The following is a 22,537-nucleotide window of genomic DNA, read 5'->3' on the forward strand; positions in this document are numbered from 1 at the left end:
CCTTCTCCTATTGTGGGATCAAAATGACAGCTCAGCTCAGCTCAGCTCAGCTCAGCTCAGCTCAGCTCAGCTCAGCTCAGCTCAGCAAGGAGGACAACCTGAGAAATAGCTCAGACTTTCCAACGTGGGACCTGGGAAGGAATGGATCTGCCTCTGTGAAGATGGAAAACCACCTTCAAACCAGCTCATCCATGACCGGATGCAGACAGTCCTCCATTACGGACGTCAAGAACGCAAGCGACAACCCTTGGGAGCACCTACGGTTCCCCCATGGGATGCTCAGCCCATCAGGAGCACCTGTGGTTTTCCCCATGGGATGCCCAGCCTTCAGTGGAAAGGAAGCAGACTCGTCCAGAGGCAGGGCTGAGACAAATGTCAGATACTGAAATGACAGAAGTCAGAATCTAACATGATAACACTTGTAATGTTCTTAAGCCAAGTATTCATCAACGTGGACTTCTATACCCAGCTGAGATCTCCCCTGGCATCGAAGGCCAAACAGGAGTATCCTTAGACAAACAAAACCAGGAAATGCATTATCCATAAATTTCCATAAAAGAAATGCCAAAGGAATTCTTTTGTGTGTGTGTATGTATGTATGTATGTATGTATGTATGTGTGTGTGTATGAATGTTCACATTTGTGTATATGTGCGTGTGTACATGTGTAGGTGTGGAGGCCAGAGGTCAACCTTGGGTGTCATATGAAGCTATTTACTTTGTTTCTGAGGCAGCGCCCACTTTTGTATCTGTCTGTGAAAACTGTGTGGCTCTTTCATTTGAACCATATATTTAATGCTCTCTCTCCTGTCCTCAGTGACACACAATGAGTTATTAGACAAACACATCTGCCCCTGGAGTTTTCCATTTTGATGGATGACTCCCAGCACCACCATCCTTGAAGTATTGGCACAGACCTTCCTTTTGGACTACTGAGTTTCCGCTTAGCCACAGGACACATCAGGGAGTCTGGCTAGCATGAGAGACCCAGCAGTCTCCAAGCATCAGACTCACGAGAAGAGCCACCACCCTGACTTCTGAGGCAAAAGCAATGGATTTTTTTTTTTTTTTTTTATCTTATAGCTGTTTCAGAAAAGGCCAACATTCTTAAGGGGAGGCAACATCACACAACTATTTCCCTTTTTAAAATTAAATATGGTGGCTGCAACTGCAAGCTCCGTAATTCAGTGACATGAAGTCTTAATTGTCGCCAATTAGAAGCCTGCTCCCGTGAACATGCTGGCTCACACCTCCAGCAACGCAGAACAGCATCTAGCGCCCGCTTTCCCCATGGCTACAGGGTATGAGAAAAGCCAGTGAGAAATGGAAAACAATTTTTGTACCCCGAGACTTAGTAGATGTAGACAGGAAAATGTGCAGACTTGATCTAATTTTGGTGACAACAGGCATCCATCAGATCCAGGCTGCGATCGCCGGCTGAGACAACCGGGCCACACTGTTCACACCCTTCCTTGGAACCCCAGCGGTGGGCTTGCAATCCTCTCTGCTGTGTGAAGTTCTGTCTCCCACTGGCTGATGTTTATTGGACCAGGATGAGTGCCAAGCACTGTTGTGAGCAATTTGCACATATTAACTCTCTGAACCCTCTGGTAACCCTTTGTTGTACCATACAAAGAGACGAAGATGGTGGTACTCCATAGGCTGGTCAGTATTAAGGGAACTAACATGCACAGTCCAGGTCAATGAGAGACCTTGTCTCAAAACCAAGGGGAGCAGTACCTGAGAAAGGACGCCCGGGGTTGACCTCTGACCTTCACATGCGCACTTGCACACATGCACACACACACACACACACACACACACACCTAAAGACGTGCATCTGCATGCATACAAACATGCACATTCACACACACACACACACACACACACACACACACACACATATACATGTACACGCACATGCCGAGTATTACAATTCTAGCTCAGCAATATAACTATATATGTATCGTTTAGTATCTTTTTTTATTATTATCAGGAGAGGAAACGGGCACTAATACTGTTCTTCTGTAATTATCTACATAATTAACTTCTGGTATATTTAAAATTACTTTATGGGACTTAATATTCTTGTCTAGCTTCCTTTGCTTTGAGCGTCTTGGAAGGAGAGGGTCAGGTAGCTCTCCCAACAGTCGATGCTGTTTTTGTTTAGCTGGGTTATTTTTACCTTCCGCTCAGATTTAGTTCCCACAGGTACTTTCACTGGCTCTGAGATTCTTAGTGGGCCGCACTCCTCACACACACACACACACACACACACACACACACACACACACACACACGCACACACACACACCTTGCAAGGAAGCGGCTTTGCTGCCTCCTGCACTCTAGTGTTTGAGGGAGATTCTGCTCTGTAGCCTAGCGTGCTTGTGTATGGTGGGGTGAAAAGACTTCATGGTTTTTCCCCCCCTGGCTGTTTCTATGATGCTCTTTTTTCTTTTAAAGATGTGCATTTTATGTGCATTGGTGTTCTGCCTGCACGTATGTCTGTGTGAAGGTGTCAGATCCCTTGGAACTGGAGTTGCAAACGGTGTGAGCTGCTGTGTGGGCACTGGGAATTGAACCTTGGGTCCTCCTGCAGAGCGGCCAGTGCTCTTCACTGCGGAGCCATATCTCTAGCCCCATCACGATGCCCGTTTTTGTCTTTGCCTGCGTTGTGTCTGGATGTGGTTGCACGATTCACATCCATGATGATTATTCCCACCCCTGCTTTTAGGTGCAGAGGTTGGGAAGTCCCTGCGAAGCTAAAGTGTGTGTGTGTGAGACTTAGGATTTGAAACCAGCCCTGTGGTCCCACCAGCATTTGGGTTCTGCTGACCTCTGTTCACCCCAGCCTGGCTCCTGCAGGGCTCCAGAAGCCAGATGCCATGTTCTGCTTTGGTTCCCAGCTTGGGAATACTCTCCCAAAAGGCAGAGATTGCCCACTGACAAGCAGAAACTTTGACCCAGTTTTCCTCACCACGGGTCAGCATCTTGCCTGGCATAAAAGCGCTGATGCCTTCTGTTTTTCCCCTTAGGCTGAGTGTTATTCAGGTGGTTGGGCAAGTCAGATGCTTTCCTTAAAAACAGCGATTGTAAAAGAGGAAAAGGACGAGAGAGGGCAGAAGAGGATGAAGAAGAAGGAGAGAGGAAGAGGAGGCAGGGGAAATGCCCATGGGTGGAGGGAGGAAGGGGAGGAATAAAGGCAGGAAGGGAAAGAGACAGAAGAAGAGGAGGAAAAGGGAAAGGAGGTGGGGAGGAAGCTGGTGAATGTTCCCGCTGGGTAGGAAGCTATTCTTGATTATCCCAGACCTCCCTTGATGATTAGAGTCAATATTTATATCTCAAGATAAATCTCTCTCTCTCTCTCTCTCTCTCTCTCTCTCTCTCTCTCTCTCTCTCTCTCTCTCTCTGACAATCTGTGCCGATTTCTCTTTCTGGGGAGATAGCAGGGAGTCCTGAGAAGGGGAACCAGCCTGGCCTGGCTTTAGAGATGCTCCCAGCTCAGCATCCTCCTGAAAACAAGGCTGTGTGTGCGTGTGCGTGTGCGTGTGCGTGTGTATGTGTGGTGTGTGCTGAAGACTTTCCAGACAATCAAGTGTGGCCTTGCCTGCTACAAAGCATGGCCACACAGCTATAAATACCTCCTCCAGCATGGCTTTCCTGCCTCCAGCCTATTTTACTATAAATCAACGTGCTGTGGTATGTAGGGCACATGCCCGAGCCCCCCTTTCTCTCCACTCTGTGCTCCCACCTTCTCCCACATGTTCCATCCTTCCTCCACAGGGTTCAAGTGTCAAACAGAAAAGCTGCACAGGTTTCTAGGGGTCCAAGAACAACGCTCAGACTCAGTTTCCAGTCCCCCGAGGGCTGGTAAAAATAGGAAACTGATGTTCTAGCCCCTCAGGCTGAGAACCTTGAGAGATGAACAGGGATAGGAAAGGCTTCCAGAAGATGCTGGATCTCTCTAAGGAGTTTTTGACTTGACTTTTCTTTCCTTTTCCCATCCCTGAAACTTAAGATTAAAACATGTCTGAGTAAACCTGGGGCCTCTGGTGGCCTGGTCCGAAGCATGTCCCCATGGCAGAGAAAGTCCAAGGCCACACTAGGGCAAGACAAATCCATTGACCCCCATAGTTCTGGAAGATGGTCCCATGGCCCCTTGGGATGCCTTGTCTGTGACCTGCCTCCCCAGTCTGTATCCTTCGCAGATGCCTTACACCTCTTGATGTACCCAGTTGCTTAGAGTTGTTTAAAATAAATTTTTATCTCTCCTGACTGGGTGACAGAATTAAAGACCTGGGAAGGGAATGTAGAAACCAGACAGGGGAAATATTCACAGCTCACTGGGTCCCTGGGTGACTCCTGATGACAGGGTCGGGGAAGGCATGGGACTGCCCTCTTCCTCAGCTGACAGCACCATCTCACAGGCCCCAGAGCCTCTGGGCATCTGAGAGAATTGGTCTGGAAGGGTCTGCACAAAGGCAGGCAAGCGTGAAGCTCTGCCTCATGCCCCAGCCCCAAGATGGCCGTCTGGCTCCTGCTTCTGTCCTAGCCAGGCCCCTCAGGCATCTTGCTCAGACTCTCCATCTCATCGATGATTCAGGACCCTCTCTCTGCACAGAGTCAGTATGAGATGCTCTTGGCAAATGACAACCTTCACTTCTGCACCGGGAAAGGATATGGATGTTGACCCTTGAGGCGGTGGAACAAGAAGGATGGGTACAGCCATCCAACACCTGACTTAGCACTGAACAAGTCAGGCACTAGAGTGGTATGAGGCAGCTTAAGACTTCGCAGAGTTGAGCAGCACAGAAATCGCCAGAAGGAAAGGTGTCCTTCCTAAGGGGTCAGCTGAGGAAGGGAGAGTAAAGGGTCACTGTGTCCTGGCCCTCACTCAGAGCCTGGCAGGATGGAACGGGACAGAGCTTTCACAGCAGTAGGTCCAAGAAGATGGCTCTGTGGGGAGAGTGCTTTCCATGCAAGAACGAGGACCTGAACTGGGATCCACAGAACCCAGAGAAAGCTGGGCGTAGGTGCTTACATGTGTGATCCCAGCAGTTCTACTGCGAGATGGGAAATGGAGTCAGCCTGCTGGTCAGCCAGCCTGAGATTGTGTCTCCAACAAGGTAACAAGAAGGACCAATAAATACCCTTGGTTGTCTCTGATTCCCATCTGCATGCTGAGGCACACATATGTTCATACACATATGTATAGGCACAAATTCCATAGACACATGCATTATTAAAATTGACTTTTCCTGTACCTTTACATATTTTAGTATGTGTGATATTGTCAACTTGGCAGGATTCAGAGTTGCTTGGGAGACAAAGCCTTGGGTGTGTCTATGATGCAGTGTCTATAACGGGATAACTGAGGTGGGAGGAGCCACCTAGGACTGAATGGTCATGAGAGACTGATCATCAGAACACTAGCACACTGACATCGTCCCTCTGCTTCTGACTGAAGCGCTGTGAGAGCATCTGCCTCAAGCTCCAGCTGTTGTGCGCTCCTCACAGTACAAATTGTGCTTGTAAACTGTAAGAACAAAGAAATCTTCCTTCCCTCTCTTCTTTCTCCTCTCTCCATCCCTCTTGCCCTCCTTACCTCTCTCCCTTCTTTCTTCTCTCCTTCCTTCTTCCCTTCTCTCTCCCTCTCTCCTTCCTCCCTTCCTCTCTCCCTCTTCCCTCTTTCCTTCCTCTTTTATTCCCTCCTCCCTCATTCCCTCTTCTCTTCCTCTCTCCCGTCTTCTCTCCCTCCTCCATCCTTCCTTCCTTCCCTCCCTCCTTCCCTTCCTCCCTCTCTCCCTCTTTCCTCCCTTGATCAAAATAACCAATACAGTATGGTCATAGGAAAATTGTAAATTATGGTACATTCCATTTCTGCTGGTTTAGAGACATTCCAACCAAGGATATATGTATTCTCCATCTCTAGTAAACTTATTTCTTCTAGTTTTGACACAAATTTAGCTTGTGAATCCATTTCTTTAATAGCATTGAAATGATAAAAATAAATTAGGGAACTAGAGGACAGAGCAGTGGTTACTGGGGTAAGGGTGACAGAGAAATGGGATGGGGAGAGGTAGGATGTGATCAGAAAAGGGCTACACCTTTGGGTAGCTCTCTCTCTCTCTCTCTCTCTCTCTCTCTCTCTCACACACACACACACACACACACACACAAGTGCCCACAAAAGCATGTAAATATGCAGACAGTACACACACACATTGACAGAGAGAGAGAGAGAGAGAGAGAGAGAGAGAGAGAGAGAGAGAGAGAGAGAGAGGGAGGAGGAGGAGGAGGAAAAAACATAAATGAAAGGTTTAACTCTGAAAAAGTTCCTTCCAAACCCTAACTTTGACAGAGACAGAAACATAAAACAGTAGACTTCATTTGGAGAACAGCTTGGTCAGCGTTAAGCATCTTCATGTCTCTTGGTTCCAACAGCGCTACCCCTGGGAGTTGCTGCCAGGGAGTAAATGTGAACATAAGGACAAAGCGTGCAGAGATGTTGACTCACTCTCCCTTACTACAGCCAAGAGTGCAAGCCAGCGACATGCCTTTCTCTAAGGAAAGTTACGTGACTTATGGCAATGGCCACTTAGCAGGCTACTGAGTAGCCATGGCTAATGTTTGTGAGATGATATTAAACAGCACCAAATGGGCTGGGCATGTCTTTAATCCCAGCACCAAAGAGGCAGATGCATCTGCGGATTTGGAGCCAACCTGGTCTACAGAGTGGGTTCTAGGCCAGCCAGAGCTACATAGTGATACCCTGTCTCAAACAAACACACAAACAATTGAAAACAAAAACAAAACTTACCACCAAAACCAAAGCAAAACAAAACAACAAAACAAAACAAAACAAAAACCCGGTAATACTATGTATTGACATTTAGTTGCTGAGTCTTAAAATTAATTTTTTGGCTTCTTTATCCTTTCCATGGTTTTATTTAATAAATGTTCACTTTATTTACATCCCATGAAACGAGGTAGCCTGCTATTGCTAGGAGACAATGCCTTACCAGGGAAGAGGGCAGACCGCTGATGTACCCCGTGCTGGCTCATCATTGTGGTGCCATGACATCTTGAGTTGCCAGGAGGCACACATCGGATAGACTGAGCTCACATTTATTATGGATAGATCTGGGGGGCCCTTCTACCTCTGCACCACTCAGAGAGACAATGTCTAGGCAGTAGAAAGGAGAATCTGAAACATAGTAGCTTCTGTAGCTACATAGTAGCTTATATAGCTCTGGCAAGATATGTATGTCTTCCCCGCCTCCTTTAGTCAAGATAGAAAAGGGACCATGCAATCTTCGTGTGAAGTAGGGTGTTTCAGTGGCTCTGGAGGTGTCCAGTTGTCTCCCACAGTAGACACAGCACCTGCAGTCTATAGGTTCCTAGCACATCCCAGCCACTCCAGCATCTGGGACTGTCAGACTTGATTCTTCTCAGTGATGGTGAGGATAACATGGTACCTGGCTTCTCATCTGTGTCTCCATGGTTACACAAGGCATATTCTCATCTATAGTCATATTACTGTTCCTCCTTTTGTGAAATGACTTCATTTATTTATTTTCCTGATTTTATTAATTTTTTTTAGAGTGTTCTATATAAGTACTGTATTTACATTCCTCCTCCAGCCCTGTAACTCCTTTCATGTCTCCCTTACTCCCTCTCATGTTCATGACCTCTGTAACCTGTTGGGTGCATTTAGTGTTGCTCTCATGTGTATGCGTGTAGAGGTGGCCACTTGGGATTACATAACCTATCAGGAGACTCTCCTCTGGGAAGAAGGCCTCTCCCTTTCTCAGCATCCATTAACCTCCTGTAGCTCTGCATCCAGGTCTATGTGTGTGCAGGCACTTACAGAGGCCAGCAAAGGGTGCCAGATCCTCTGGACCTGGAGTTACAGGCACTTGTGAGCTGTCTTGTGTGGGTGCTGGGATCTGAACTTCCAGCCTTTCGACTGAGCGAGCAGATGCTGAGCCATCTCTCCAGTCCCCATCCTTGCTCTGTTCTTACCAAGTTTGCTACATTTTCTCATTCATTTATGGGAATTCTCAAAGTCTAGGTATGATATTTGACATACTTATGTGGAAATTATTTTGGACAACTTCATGACTTTCCCCCACTTGTGGAAGCTTTTTAGATTCCAGTGTGCTGTACGATTATTGATTTTTGTGTGTTGATCTTGTATTGGACCATTTTGCTAAACATGGCCCACTTGGATTTTCTGTGTAGATTACAGCATCCATAGTCCAGAATACTTTGTATTTTTTATTCCAATTCTTTTTTTTTAAAGGAATTGTTTATTTACTTTATGTATATGAGTACACTGTAGCTGTCTTCACACACACCAGAAGAAGGCATTGGTCCTATTAGAGGTGGTTTTGAGCCACCATGTGGCTGCTGGGAATTGAACTCAGGACCTCTGGAAGAGCAATCAGTGCTCTTAACCACTGAGCCATCTCTCCACCTTGGATTCCGATACTTTTATGTCACATTTCTTTCTCTTATCTTGCTGAATTGTGTGGGATCTCTCACACATACAAGCAATGATACTTACCTGATTTGGGAAAACTGTCTTGTGTTTGACCACTGACTATAGTATTTATTTAAAATATAGCTCATGGAAGGCAAAGGCTTTTTTGACTATTGCTGGTTAACTAATTAATTTTTTTATTTATAATATGTTGATTTTTTAAAATAAATTTCTGCATCTCTTGAGAGAACATGTTTATTTTCTGGCATTAAGGCATCCTCACACTCTGGGGGTCTGGCTTTCTGTTCTTATTTCACGCATGCACACATGTATGAGCACGAATACAACACAATTAGCTTTTGTAACATTTGTGGCGGATGTGTAACATTTGTAACAGATGTGGCTAAAGTTCAAAAACGGCTGGCACTATTAAGTGTTGGTGAAGACTTGGAACAGCCAGGGGTTGCTGCGCACTGCAGCAGAGCATGCCAAGTGATCTGATTACTTCAGGAAGCCGTTTGGCTGCTTCTTTACCATGCAGCTAACCAGTCCCACCAGTCCCACAGAGGATGAGACTCTGGGAGAAATTTAGAGTCTTGCAAAACTCATCTGCAGTAAAGATTAATTCGGGCTGGTGAGATGGCTCAGCAGGTAAGAGCACTGACTGCTCTTCCGAAGGCCCTGAGTTCAAATCCCAGCAACTACATGGTGGCTCACAACCACCCGCAATGAGATCTGACTCCCTCTTCTGGTGCGTCTGAAGACAGCTACAGTGAATTACGCCGGAGCAAGCAGGGCCAGCAGAGGTCCTGAGTTCAATTCCCAGTAGCCACACACATGATAGCTCACAGCCGTCTGCATAGTTACAGTGTACTCATACACATAAAAAAATAAATCTTTAAAAAAAGATTAATTCAAAAGAATCCTAATTGTCACCAGTATAAATATCCCTTATTGGTAAATAGATAAACAACTGAAAATTTTAAAATTTCAGTTTAGGTGTGAGGGCTCAGACCTTTAGTCCTAGGGTGTGAGAAGAGGAAAAGGCAAGGGAAGGGTGATTTCTGTGAGTCCAAGCTTTAACAGCAAGTTCCAAGACAGCCAGGGCCACACAGGGAGAGCCTGCCTAAAAAACAAGGCGTTATGTTAAATTAGAATTGAGACACAAAGGACCACATCCTGTCTGATTCTCCTTTGTGCGACACTGCAGAAGAGGCGAAGCTTTAGGAGAGAGATGAGTGGACCAGGGGCAGAAAGATCACCAGGGGAGTGGACAGAGAGCCGACTGACTGCAGAGAGGCACAAGAGAATTGTGTCTATTCATTGACCGTACACGAGTAACTGGGAAGTTTCACTACATGTGGACTGCACCTTCTTACATGATACATTAGCTTCCTAAGGAGGTTTACCCCTTACAGATTTGAAAAACCTTGCCAGTCAAGCCTCATGGAGGGGAGGATAGCTCGGTGGGTAAAGCACGTGGAACGGGAGACAGTACCCAGCACACACGCAAAACAGCCAGGCATTGTGGTGCAAGCTCACAATTCTACTGTTGGTGATATAGAGACAGGGATCCCTGGGGCTCACTGACCAGCCAGCCAGCCAGCCACCCAGCCAGTGAATTCCAAGCCAGAAATTCCAGTGGGTCACACCCAGGGAACACTACCACAAGGTTAACCTCTGGCCTCCATACAAATGCACGAGCCTGTACACACATGCACACACACACACACACACACACACACACACATGTGCCTGAGAGTGCACTCACACACATACTCATGCATGCATACATGCATGCACTCACACATGCATGTGCCCACACACCCGCACGCACGCCCCACCATGTGCACACACACACTCATGCACACACGCATACACACGCACACATACTCCCATACACGTGCATGCACACATGCACACACACACTTCACCAACCTCTATTTGTGGCCCTATTTGAATTCCTCTCAGTTCTTTAAATGACTACAACCTATTCGGTCTCTGCTTCTTCTCACATTACCTTTAGGAAAATCACTCATTTTAATGAAAGGCCATGATATTCTCTTATATGTTGAAATTTTTCTACTGGCATATAGGTCCACCCCTAATCTGATATTGAACCTAATCTGATATTCCTGATATTACTTTTGTAAATCTTTCTTGTTAATTTTCTTGAATTGCCACAGATGAGTTATTTTATGTAACCTTTGAATTTTAAATCTATTACTCTTGATGTATATATAGAGAGTGTGTGTGAGCACATGAGTCAGTCTGTGAGTGTGTGCTCCTGTGGTTCATATTTGGATGCAATACACACATACACACACCCACACTCACTATTGAACACCTTTTTTGCATCAATGTAAGTGTTAGTTTCAAAGCTCTGAGTTTGAGTTCACAGGCAATCCTTTCTTAGTAAGCCATCTTTTCACTTTGAGAATCTCTCAGGTAGGTAGTGAACCAGTGTTTTTAGCTCAGCTCACTCTGCACACAAACTAAGACCCTTGCTCTGTGCCCTTGTTTGTCCCTTGCTCTGTGCCCTTGTCTGTCCCTTGCTCTGTGTCCCTTCCTGTTTCCTAGTGGTGTGCCGGACTTCTCTGCATTGTCGGATGGAGAGACGAGGGAAGGCTCTTTTATCTAGAAAATCTTTTTCACTCTCCAATGTGCTGCTATGAGCCGAAAGATTTCTCCAGTAGGCTGTGCGTACACATGTGTTTGTGTGTGTATGTATCTATGTGTGCACATTCATGTATGTATGTGCATAAGTACATATTGATGTGTGACTACATATATGTGTATACATGTCTGTATGTGTACTGTAATTCTTAAGTTAACAAATGTTACCAGGTGTGGTGATGTATACCTTTAATCCCAGCACTACAATAGGCAGATCTCTGTGAGTTTAACACCAGCCTGGCCTACATAGTCATTTCCAGGCCAGGGTTACATAGTCTCTGTCTCAAAAAGAAAAGAGAAATTAACAAATGTTTAATTTTTATTCATTTTTAAATTAGTTTAAGAATTAACAATGACAGAAACAAATAAGGAACTTTATGACCAGCCCTCAGGGCCATGAATTTGAACAACTATGACCTGAAAACATTTTCTAAACCATGTCTGCAGTGAATATGTACAGACTCTTTGAGATACTGCTCTGGAAAGAGTCCAGTGTTTGCTCTGTAAAAGCTGATATCAATGCTGTAGAGAGGATTATAAATAATACTCAGGAGGATGGCCTGTGTACCTGTGAATGTGCCACCATCTAAGAGCTTGGGCATTCCAGAACTTGGGTATCTCTGAGGATCCTGGAAGCACCCCTTCATCCCAGAGTGAGGGACAGCTGGATGAATGCAGCTCTGCGACCTCATCATCAAGGCCAGCAGTGAGTGTCCTCCCCTCTCCCTGGGACAGCTTTTCTCTCTCCTCCTCCTGGGTCTCCAGCCAGCCTGCCCCAGGCTTTACTGTGTTCTACTTTTGTTTGCCCAGTTAACAGTGGCACACATACTCTGGAAGGGGATTGCTCTTCTCTGGAGTTTATGGACAACTGACCTCAGACTGCAGATGTCCAGATCACATGGAGGCTCTGCAGGCCACGAACAGGGTTGTCAGCATCCCACCCCCACTTCACTTCAGCAAAACCAGGACAAAAGCCAGCCCCTCCTCTGCTGAGGAAACAGAAAAGGGGCTGGCTGCCAGAGGGGAAGCCAGGAGACGCCCCCTGGGCAGGGCCTGCTGCAGCCAACTCTCCTTGAGAGGTCCCTGTGTGCGGACACTATGTTTTCTCACCTCTCCTGGCTTGTTTCTGGCCAATTAACTCAGCTCTGGGCTGGGCAGGCTGAGAACTCTGCTGGACAGGACTCCTTCAGGAATGGGATTTTAAAATTGCCGCTGCTGCTTTGATGTCTCCTTGCAGGGGGATTGAGCTCTGCGTCTTGTGAATGCTAAGCAAAGGTTCACCGTTAGCCACATCCCCACATAATTAGCATACTTTAATTAATTAATGTATATATACACTTGAGACATAGTCTCGTGTAGCCCAGAGTGCCTCAAACTGGATATATTGCTATGATGACCTTGGGCTGGATCCTCCTGCCTCCACCTCTTAGGTCACTGACATTAGAGGTGTGGACCATCATGCTCAGCCTTCTGCGGTGCTGGGGTTTGAACCCAGGGCTTTTTGCAAGTTAGGTAAGCGCTCTACCAACTAAGCAACTATGCTATATCCTCAGCCTCATGTTTAAAACTTCATTTTCATCTCCACTGTCATCGACACTTTGTCTTCTGACCATCTGACACCCCAGAGTTTATACACACAGGAGCCTGCAAGAGCTGCCAGTCAAGGAGGGGAAACCACACAGCAATGTTTGTTGATTGACTGCTCTGACCTTTCCTTTTGTCTTATCAAACACTTTCACATGTTACCTCACTGGCTCCTTGACCAAGCCTACTGAGATGACATTATAAATGATATGGCTCATCTTACGAAGTATAAAATAGAAGCCAAGGGAGGTTGCCCTACTCTGGGGAGCTAGGGAAGGACTTGGAGGACTTGAGTGTAGTCCTCCAAAGAGACAGGGTTTTCCCCCAAGCAGACCCTAGAACACAGCTCTAGGAAGCCACCCAGCCAGTGGGTGTCATCCTCAGGTACCCCAAGCACAGGGGCTCTTAGCAATCACCGGATGCTGGATCTGCCTTCTCTAGGATGGGGAGAAGGTGAGACCAGGCAACTGCTGCCTCCTGGCATTCCTCAACCCCCTTCTCCTGAACCAGCTCCATCTGGCCGGCTCGGGGCCACTGCTTCCGCCTGCTTGTGCACAGCATGGCTCCCTGGGCACCTCAGATGATGACTGGTTTCATCCTGCCCATAACGATGCGTTTATCAGGAGGGAGACAGACGTTTCTATCCGGAGGGAAGAGAGAGCGAGCGGAGGAAATCAATAGTAGAGAATGATGAGTCTATTCTGCATCTCCCCACTCCAGGCCCTCCGCAGAGGCAGCAGATAAAATAATGCTAGTTTTGATATTAATCGATCTTGAAGCTGGGTGAACCGAGCAGTGCCCCTTTAATAGCTAGCCACCACCTGCTGGGCCTAGGGCTGACAGTGAGTTCTCAATCAATGTGCACAAGTGTCCCTGTCTGACTCTATACCCTGTTCTGCTCTGAGCCCGCACTGGTGTCCAACTGCAGGGATCTGAGGGTGGGCAAGGAAGGTCTCCAGGAGGGACACAACAAACACTACTACCATAATTTCCGACTCAGCTCACTGCTCCGTAAAATTCCTCCCTGTCCGAGGCTCGGATGCCTTCATAGCTAAGCTGAAATCCAAGCAGTGCAGAAAATATTATTACCAAGCCACTAACACTCTAGAGTGACTGTTCACAGCCTTGTCCCTATGTCAATAACCACAGAGCCTGCTTCAGGGACGTAGCAAGGGGGTTCATGAGGTGATTCACACTCAGGGCCCAGCCTACACCTGGCACTCTCAGCTTCTCTGGCCTTGGCCCTCCAGTTCCTCCAGCCTGTTTACCAGCTGGCTGCTCTGGCTGGAGCTGGCCTCTGAGGAACTCTATTTCCTCTAGTAGGAGCTCTCAGCTGAGGTGGGATGGTGGGTCCTAGAGGAGGCACCAGGCAAGGTGGCATCATATGGGACTCGGCATAGCGCCCAGCACATGGCGAGAGATCCTAGAATTTTCTAGAAAGGAGAAGGATGAAAGGAGATACTCGTGAATGAAGGGGCACCTGTGGGAAAACCTCAGAGAGGGCAGAGGAGGGTGCAGAGGCCATGCAAAGGCCAGCCATCGCCTTGTACCTGGTACTGAACTTGGAGATAGAGACGCAGGTAAGGAATGTCAGGACGAGCCCTGACTCTCCAAGAACTGACACCCCCATGGGCCTGTCCTTCACGTCTTCAGGGTCAATCAGTATCCTCAACACAGAGAAAGCAGGTAGGTTGGAAGGATCTGCCTAGTTTAAGTTTATTCCTAGGTTGGTCTCCCAATAAGCTGCAAGAGCCACGAGTTGCCCATTCAAGCGCTCTTTCAGTTCTGCTCTTGGCTCCAAGCCCTTACCGGCAGAGTGATCAAAAACACAGGGGTGATTAAAAACAAAACAAAACCAAAAAACCAAAAAACTAGAATTCCTTTTGTGGAGTTGTGTGCCGGTGGATCAGAAGAGCACAGAGACAGCCCTGTTAGGCTCTGATTATGGCGACAGGCCTTCTACCAGCAGGCACCTGTGTGTGGACCAGGTGACAGTCACATCTGCCACAGAGTGGGGTTCTTCCTGTTCCAAACACTCTTACCCACTGAAGCTGAAAAACAGCTCTAGCCATTGCCTCCCGTAACTGTGGCAGCTTAGAAGGGGGCTTCTTAGAACTCAAGTCCTCGACCTTGGCCTGGATCTCACAGTAACAGGACCTGACAGGTGTGACAAGAAGAACTATGGGCCTGGCTGCCATCCCGCAGGTGTCTGGGATCAGACAGTTGACCCTGGTGAGGAGGCCAGTGGGGCGGAGCCTATAGCGGTGAGCCTGTCCTGATTAGACAGACAGAGGCAGAGGTTGTTTCCCTATCAAGTTCCCAGTCATCCTGCACTGTGACTGAGGGAGCAACACCTGCTACTCCCCAGATGTCCATCATCAAGGCAAGCCAGGCCAAGAGCTCAAGCAGGAACCGGGAAGACTGCTTCTTCCTGCTTACAGATGTCCACAGCTGGGAGCGTCCAGATGTCCACAGCTAATGGATATATAAGCAGCATGGCCCATCAACACAGGGAGGTGTTAATCAGCCATCAGAGGGAGGGAAGCTCTTGGATGGATGAACTTGCTCTATGAGTAAGAGTACTTGTTATAAAAGCATTGTCATCAAGCATCCAGCTCAAGTTCAAATCCCTAGCACCCACATAAAAAGTTGGGTGTGGACACATGTGCCTGTAACTTCAATGCAGTGAGAGGGTAGGGGGAACAGAAGGATTGCCAAGGCTTGCCAGCCTCTAGCTTAGCTCCAAGTTGATGGAGAGACCCTGCTCAAAGGAGTAAGGCAGATAGAGATAGAGCAGGACACCCAGTGCCTTCTGCAGTCCTCCACACTGTGCAAGAGTGTCCACACTGTACACACACACGCACACACACACACACACCTGTGCTCATATACCAAACACACACACACACACACACACACCTGTGCTCATATACCAAACACACACCCACCCACCCACACACACACCTGTGCTCATACACCTCACACACACACACACACACACACACACACAACATCTCAATACACATTTCAGAGTGAAAATGTGTGAAATGAAAGAAACCTGACACAGTCACGCATCACACGTTTACATAAACTAGCCTGAAGGTAAAGTCATGAGGATAGGAAGCAGCTTGGCAGTTGCCAGAATTTCAGGGAAACGGGGGTCCAGGGAGGGTGGTTACAGGGTGCATCTCCATTTAGGGTGATGCTGTCCTAGGGAGCAGGGCTGGCTTTGCCACATTGGATTATGCAATGCCACTGAAATGGCAAAGGCTGGCAAGATGGGTCATCAGGTGAAGCACCTGCTGTGCCAATGTGAAGACCTGAGCTTGGATCTTCAGAATCCACATAAAACCCAGGAAGGATGGCAGCCATCTGTAAGCCCAGTGCTCAGGACGTAGAGATGGAGGGCTGGCATGCTATGGCAGCCTGATGTGCAAGCTCTGGGTTCAGAACCCTGCCTCAGTGACTAATGAACAGAGTGACTGAGGAAGATCACACACACACACACACACACACACACACACACACACACACACACACAAACACACACACACACTCACAATTGAATACAATTCTTTGAAAGGATAGGATTTATATCAGTTTAAGGGTGTATACTACAAGTGTGTATACACAAGCAATGGAAAGGAGGCGGGAGCTAGGGGTGAGAGACTAGAAGCTAAGTAAAGTGTTCATCAAAGGGTGAAGCCCGAAGCAGCCCCTCAGTTGCCCCTGCTCCTTCACCTCATTGCTCCTGCTGAGAACTTTGACCTGACAGTTACACAGCCCTGCAGCCCCAAGGGGGCAGGAGGGGCAGGCCTATTGCCTCTGGTACCTCTGCTAGCTGAGAACCAGCCCCTAGAGATTGAACCTGCTGAAAGGCTCTGGGCACTGAGCTCTGGAGGCCCGTGATTAGACTTGAGTACACAGGCAGAGTCGCAGGATGCATGGGTTTCAATGACACTGGCATGGCTGCTATTTGGAAACGCTGCTTGATGCGCTTGATCTCGAGGGAGGAACAGCACTGGGGGAAGCTGGCTGCAACCATGCACCAAAGATGGCCCCAACACACACAAGGACCCAGATAGGACCATCTTGGAAGGCTTTTTTGAGGAGGTGACACTTGGCTGAGTCTCTTGCATATTATGGCTTCCACCTGGAGGTTTCATTTCAGATAAAAAGAAGATTAATTTTATAAGATTCTACCCCTAGGTTTGATGTTTTGGTTATATTCCTTGGTTCATGAAGCAGCTAGATGACTTGAGATTAATTAACGGTGCCTTTGTTTCTTCTACAAAATCTGGCCGCTGGAGGCTTAGGAGATAGCTTGGTTTGTAACGCTTGGTTTGCCTTGAGATATGGAGACATGAGTTCAATCCCTGGAACTCACATTTCAAAAGGCAGGTGTGGTGGAATACACTTTGAAACCCCCAAACTGGTCAGGTAGAGGTGGGCAGACCTCTGGGGTTTACTGTCCACCAGCATAGTCTATTTGATGAACATTGGGCCAGTGAGATAACTTGCCTAAAAACAAAAATTAAAAGAAAAAAAAAAGGTAGATTGTCCCTGAAGAACAACCCCTGAGATATTGTCCTTCGGCTTCCACACGCCTGTGTACAACTGTAGACATGCATCTGCACACACATGTCTACCTGCATACATACGGTCTCTCTCTCACACACATGTACACACATGCACACAGGGCTCATGGTAATGGCTTCACAAATTCATTTTGCAGTAGGACAAGGTCCGTAAGAGCATTAGCATGGGGAACCCAGAGTAGGAAACCTACCATCGTCATCACCATTGTGCCCGTGTCATGGCAGATGGTGGCTTTGGGACCAGGGTTACCAACATGGTGGCCAAACTTCAGCCAAGTTGGATGTAGACATTATGCTGAGGGTGGGCAGAGATCCATGCCCACAGCACTGAGAAGGTGAGTGGGTGCGGGTATATCAAGGATCTCAATTTAAATTTGTCACTATTGGGTAAGGGTGTATCAAGTATCTCTGGTCACTCTAAACTTGCCACCACAGTAGTAACTTCTCGTCACTTCATTTCAGAATTAGAGAAACTGGGGCTCAGGGAGGTCAAGTGACTCTTTCAAGGCACACAAAGGGGTTGAACTCCAGGCTACATGCCCATGTGTCTACTGCAGAGATGGTAGGGGAGGGGATCATGACCAGGTCTTCATTCTCCATGATCCAGGGACAAGGCAGCAAGCTGCAATTGCCAAAGGATGAGCAGGCAGGACCTTTACCAGGCTTCGTACCTCCTGCCATCTCCCAGGATGCTCCATTTTATATCCCCTCCTAGTGGAAACCCTAGGGACCGACCCATGCTCCCACACAGTCCACCCCTGTAAGGGACGCTGTATCTATACAGGCAACTCTATAACCCAGGCGATAGGTTTTCCACCCAAGTAAAGGATATTCTCATGTCCATGGGATATGAGTTCCTGGTACCAGGGTCCCTCATTAGCTTGGATGCCCCTCACTCAGGCTGGCAGATGGACTTCTTCCAGGTGCCAGCATACCCTCTACATGCCTCCTCATCCTGGCATCCTTAGACGAGGGAAAGCATCAAGGCTTTCGTAGTGGCAGTCACCAAGGAGGTCACTCTTTGTAGTTGCTGTGAGCTGCTTCCCCTCTCCCACTTCTGAGCTATTTTTAAGTCTCTATTTTTAAGAAGGACCTCACTTCCCATATATACTGCTTGATCAATAAATAAGGGCCTGCCTGGGACTAATTGAGACTCTGACTTCTGCATGGGGCAAGAAAATCTTGGGGAGGGAGATGGATGGTCTCAGCAATTCTGCTCAACTGTGGAACATTCCATTTCCAGGCCAGCCTCAGTAGAGGGAGATTGGCAAGCCAGCCCCGAAGGCCTAGAGAGACACTGGGTCAAAACACAAGGTTTCCTCTTGCTTCTCCACGCCTTGGGTTCATGTCCCTTGACATCCTGGGATACTGATCCCAACCTCAGCAGATAGCCCGGGTCCAGTTCCATGAATACATACAAAGTCAAACATAAGAGATGTTGCCTAGGAGCAGGAGGGACCACTTACCTCCCTCCTAGTTCTTGGTAACAGGCTTGAGACATATGAGCACTAGGGATAAACCCTATCCCGGAAGAGCACCAACATGTGGGGTTGGGGTGGGGTCACCATTCTCAGAGAAAACATAGACACTGGGGATATTTTAGTGAAGAGCTAGAGCTGGGGCAGAAAACTCAAAACGGCATGGTACTTTGGTAGGAGACAAGAGTGCAGGCTGTCCATTACATCTTGCATGTTCCTCCACCTTTCTGGACCTTATTCTTCACGACTGAAAAACCAAGTAAAGGAACAGCACCTACCTCTTTCAATGTCAGCTAAAGGCAGCCAAGATGGCGTAGGTAGGCACCCAGCAGGCCGTAAGTGCTCAGGGAGAAAATGCAAAGTTCTTGGGGGGTGAGGGGTGGAGGGGTTAAACCATCCGACTCCAGCAACCTGTCCCTACCCCCATCCACTCCACCCAGCCCCAGCCACCGCCCCCTTAAGCTCTTTCCCCCCACTGCTTGGCAGGTGGGTCCCCAGATTTCTGCACACTTTGCTCTCTCCTTCCCCTCACCTCCCCTCTCTGCCGAAATGTCACCTGCTCAGGCACGCCTCCGCTGAGTCTCCTTTAGAAATGGCCACCCACCCCACCCACACTCTTCAGCCTCTCATCCCACCCTCTCGCCAGCACTTCCACCATGCAGCTGACTGGTTTTTTGCTGCTTTCGCATAACGCTGCTCCTGAGGGAGCAGGGTTGGTTTTTTTTTCTTCCCCTCCTAGTTTATTCTTAGCAAGATCCCCAATGATTCTCAGCATCAGGCTGCCTTGCTCCCCAGGGAATATCAGGCAAATGTCTGAGGACAACCAGGTGTGTATCTGGTGAGTGCTACTGGTATCTAGTTGGTGGAGACTGAGGACATCCTGCAATACGTGGGTCAGCCTACTTGTCACCAAACCCAAGAATATCCACCCCCCAAAGCCAAGCATTACCGCAGCACCCCTGTCGCTCAGTGGCTGGCACAAGCCTCTGGGTGCTCATCATGGAAGAACAAAGCTATGCTGCCACCATTATAGATAAGGATGATTATCCCTTGGGCTGAGGCTTCAGCTCAGGTGGTAATGTGTTTGCCTACCTTGTATAAGGCTCTGAGCTTGATCCCCAGTACTGCATAAAGCAGATATGGTGGTACATGCCTATAATCCCAGGACTTGAGAGGCAGAGGCAGGATAAGGAGTTTGAAACCATTCCCAGCTATATGGATAGTTTGAGGCTAGCCTGAGTTACATGAGAGCTGGGGCTTTATCAGAAAAACAAAAACAACAGAATAAACCAACCAAACAAAAGGATGTCTATTGGGAATACAAGACCATAAAGGCACATTAGTGGCCCATTGTGTCTCCTTTCTGGTTGTGTCCCGGATCTCTGGACCACTAGAGTGGACTGCAAACACTTGTCTTTGGACTATCAGCCAGGACTGGTCAACTGTGGCAGTGGTATCCACAGATCTAAGAGATGCTCATCCACCCCACCCTCGATGAGGCCGGCCCACGGGCTCTGTCAGCAGGGACTTCCCCCAGTTCTCCAGCATGCCCCACACTGAGACATACAGGGCCCCACAAGCCATTCATGCTGAGTCCAGTGAAATCTCCCGATTCTCCAGCCTCCATCATCCCGGGAGCCATGTCAGGTGTGGGTGAACGGCTGTTTCTGTCTCTCTCCGGAGAGGTGACACGAGGGCCAGGGTGTGTGTGAGAGTGTGTGTGAGTGTGTGTATGTGTGTAAGGCACTGGTGTCCTTGTTCTGCTGCCCTAACTGACAATGTAAACAGCCAGAGCCACAGCCTAGGGTCCAAACACAAAGAGTGCTGCATGGCTGCCAGTGGGGCTGGGGCTGTGTGCTGGGAGCAGAGATGCTGAGTGGCTGGGTGAAGAAGCTTTGGGGCTTCTTCTGCTCTCACAGGGCCCCACAGCTCACTCCCAGTCAGCTGTCTAGCACAGGCTTCCTTAGTAGGCACCTACTTCCTGTTCCCACAGAGAATCACAACCGAGGTGCAGCTCTTCCCTACCCATCACCTGCCATCTGCCTTCCCAGCCTGCCTTCCTCCCAGGGGTACTGGGTCTGTGTCTGGGGACTGTACAGTTGGCAAAGTCCCATCTTTTCTCTCCTGCACCCCATCCTGCCCCCCTTTTGCTCTTCTGCCCTTACCCTCTCTTCTTAAAGGTCCTGAAAATCTCTAAACAAGCCTGACTGTGAAGGTTTAGTAGCGGACATAGGTTACAAGGCAGGGGACCAAGGGAATCAATCTCTCACAGTAGGATATCAGACCCCAGATGGCTATACTCCAGGGGAAGTAGATATTAGGTGAAGAGAGGATTTTGTGCCTCTAAAGTCACACGCAGCTGTCCCCCATTCTGCCAGCATGTACGACCAGGACCCAACTCAGGATGGCATAACAGACAGGCACATGGTGAAGGACCAGCTGGCAATGACCCAGGAGTCTGCAAAAGAAATGGACCCGAAGCCTGGGGTGGGGGTGGGGGCAATGGTAGCTCCCCCTAGAGTCATGGCTCCATAGTTACAGCTCCTTCATCCTCCTCTGGGAATCTAAACTCCACCAGAGTTCTCTAAAGCTCTAGCACAGCACATTCTTCCTCACGGAGAACTAATTGGGCTTCCTCACTATGTGACCACCATCCTCAGTCCGTGGCCACTGTCCTCAGTACACGATCGCCATGCTCAACCCTAGCGTCTGAGGAAGCTGAGGCAGCCCTGGACATTTCTGCGAATGGATAATTGTCATGTGTGACCTTACTTTGTTCTTACAACTGACAGGTTTACAAGAGGAGGAAATGGAGCCTCCAGGAGGCTCTGTGAAGTAGCCAATGCTGCACTGTCAGAGGGTGAGCGACTGGGGTTAGAGTCCATGTTTTCTATCACAAACTAAGGCCAGCCTCTTCCAGGTGTATGCAAACAGTCCAGTCACCATGTCCCCAAGCCTCTCCCAGGTCATGAAGCCCTGATGCCTCCAACCCGGGAGTGGTTGGGATGTTGCCATCTTTGTGGCAAGACCAAGAAGAAAGCTATCCATTTCTAAGCACCCTGAGAACCAGCCTTGAGATGGGACTCGCAGCAACTGTGGGAGTTCTCACCTAGGTACCTGGTATATTTTTAAAAATCCCTGTTCAGCCCCAAGCTTTGATTTCACTTTAAAACTATTCGTATGCTGCAGCTTCATCAATACCAGGATAGGAGTCCAGTGAAGAGATCAAGTCATCAAATGGGTGCATTTTCGAGTGGCTGGGGGAAAATATAGGGTGCTCCTGGGGTTTGGTATCTTACACAAAGCATAAAGGGGATCCCCATGCCTTATGCTGTTCCAGCACAGACCTAATCAGGACTAGGGCTTTCGGCAAAGCTCCTTTCTCTTACTAGCCCTCCCCAGGCAGCTAGGCAGACAGGAGGAAAGCAATATATGCAGAGCAGATGTCCCAAGGTGGACAGGTAACTTGCGGATGGGTGAGACCACTGGGAAGTGAGTCCAATCACAGACCCTGACAGCCTAGGGGAGCTTGGCCCTCAGAGACCCACAACCCAGCTCAACAGGTGGCAGAGGGCTTTACTATCCCACACCCAGGTCATTTCGTCCAGTTTCACTCAAGTCTGTGGTGGGAAAGTGTGACTTTGGCTTTGGGAGTGGGCAAATTGCTCGGAAATATAGGCAAAGAGGGGGAATCATGATCCCCAATCCCTGCAC

At 48.3% G+C, this 22,537-nt stretch overlaps 1 protein-coding gene across 4 annotated transcripts in view; it reads right to left on the bottom strand.

Moving 5' to 3' along the window:
• The window catches only part of Cacng5 (calcium voltage-gated channel auxiliary subunit gamma 5), a 55,741-nt gene that overhangs the window by 15,527 nt on the left and 17,677 nt on the right, over window positions 1-22,537 (bottom strand). The window contains exon 1 of one of the 4 annotated variants that reach the window (XM_031353646.1): window positions 12,274-12,321. The exons of the other annotated variants lie outside the window; for them this stretch is intronic. The gene's annotated coding sequence lies outside the window, so the exon portion shown is untranslated. Of the gene's footprint in view, window positions 1-12,273; window positions 12,322-22,537 lie in introns of those variants that run through there. 4 annotated transcript variants of the gene reach the window in all.

Source organism: Mastomys coucha, unplaced genomic scaffold, assembly GCF_008632895.1.
Source record: "Mastomys coucha isolate ucsf_1 unplaced genomic scaffold, UCSF_Mcou_1 pScaffold5, whole genome shotgun sequence".
NCBI lineage: Eukaryota > Metazoa > Chordata > Mammalia > Rodentia > Muridae > Mastomys > Mastomys coucha.